The sequence below is a fragment of the Vombatus ursinus genome, unplaced genomic scaffold, assembly GCF_900497805.2.
Source record: "Vombatus ursinus unplaced genomic scaffold, bare-nosed wombat genome assembly UNPS02014816.1, whole genome shotgun sequence".
Lineage (NCBI taxonomy): Eukaryota > Metazoa > Chordata > Mammalia > Diprotodontia > Vombatidae > Vombatus > Vombatus ursinus.
In genome coordinates this window covers 6,073,094-6,074,693 of record NW_020954594.1, presented here as the reverse complement: position 1 = coordinate 6,074,693, position 1,600 = coordinate 6,073,094, and the positions used below count along the sequence as shown (strand labels likewise).

The window sequence follows — 1,600 nt, the reverse complement described above, 5'->3', positions numbered from 1 at the left end:
GCTCGAGCCCCCGGCCCCTCGGGCTCCCCACCACCACGACCCTGGTGTCCGCTCCGGCTCCGGGGGCACGTTCATGCCGCTCTGCCGGGCAACAGCCGGCGCCCCCCTCGGGCCCTCCCCCCGCTCCAATCCCGAACAGGTGGCACCTACCTGGTTCTCTGAGGGTGGATGTGCCAAGCCGAAAACAGGCATGGAGCTGCGGGCAAGTCCTGCCTGACACTGGCGCGGCGCAGTGAGCAACAGCTGACGCAGAGGGCTCCTTAGCCCTGGCTCCTGCCCGCCTCTCCCCACCTCCGCCAGGGGCCCCAGTGAAGACCTCCCCGAGGGGAACAGCGCCACCCAGCGGGCAATCTCCGCACGGCGTTCCAGGGCGGCCTGGCCACGCCCCATGCGTCCTGGCGTCACTGAGACGTGGAGCACCCATTGGCTCTTTATTATTGTACCTGTGGAGCTCCTCCCAGCCTGGGTTTCCCAGGCAACTGATGTAAACAGAGCCACGTGGAAGTGAAGCACGCGGGGGTGGGGGGTGGGAGTTAAAGGGGGTGGAGACTGGAGGAAATTGGAGAGAGTGTTGCAAAGGTATAGGAAGAAGAGGATCCCTAGGAGCGTATGATTTAGAGCCAGAAATGAACTTAAAAACTATCTAGTTCAACCCTCTCGTTTTGCAAATTATTTGGGGGGAGCAGCGGTGGAATCTGAGTTTTGGCCCATACTCTCCCGGAGCAGGTTGCTACAGCAACCAACTTCCAGCTCAACGGTCCAATCAGCATCCACCCAACTAGCCCTAAGCTTCCTGGGATGGATTCAGGTCATTCATCTCATTAGCAATAAATACATCAGCTTCCCAGCCTTTGCTGGTACTTTCTACTCAGTCGGATGATGTCTTATTCCCCTTCAGCTCGGCCCGCCCTTTCTGCCTCCTGGAAGGCTCTGAACTGCACCCCACCTGAATAATAGAAATGGTTTCATTTGAGAGTGCTCAGAAAAATAAGGCAGGGAGTCAGTGAGGAGCTCCTTCACTGGACTGGGGCAGAAACTAGAAATTTGGATATTTATGTTTTCATCATTCAGCATTTTCTAACGTCTTTGAACGGAAGAAAATAATTCATTAAGGGCTTGCTTTGTATTAAGTGCTGTGGAAACAAAATGCAAAATAAGACAGTCTTTGTCCTCTAGGAGGTTACCTTCTAATTGCGGGAGATAGCAAATATATTAATGGTGTTCCAGGAAGGGATTTTTAAGTGCTTACTAAGTGATTGTAGTAGCTAGGGCAGTGGTAGCTGGCAGAATTCAGGGGCAGCTAGGTGGCAGAGAGGATAGAGGGCTGGGCCTGGAGTCAGGGAGTTGTTGCTCAGTCATGTACTCCATGACCCCATTTGGGGTTTCCTTGGCAGAGATAATGGAAGATGATACTCAGGAAGATGAATCTTACTGATCCAGGCCATACACACTCTATCCACCATGCCATCTAGCTGCCCAGAGTCAGTAAGACTTGAGTTCAAAACAACACCTTCTAGCAGTGTGACCCTGGACAGGTCACTTAACCCTCTTTGCCTCAGTTTTTTCATCTGTAAAATGAGCTGGATAAGGAAATAGCAAA

General features: G+C 52.9%; 1 protein-coding gene across 2 annotated transcripts in view; it reads right to left on the bottom strand.

Moving 5' to 3' along the window:
- The window catches only part of USP2 (ubiquitin specific peptidase 2), a 30,457-nt gene extending 30,201 nt beyond the window's left edge, over positions 1–256 (bottom strand). For both annotated transcript variants that reach the window (XM_027835678.1, XM_027835680.1), the window contains exon 1: positions 151–256. The gene's annotated coding sequence lies outside the window, so the exon portion shown is untranslated. The remainder of the gene's footprint in view (positions 1–150) is intronic.
- Between the last annotated feature and the right edge of the window lie 1,344 nt (positions 257–1,600).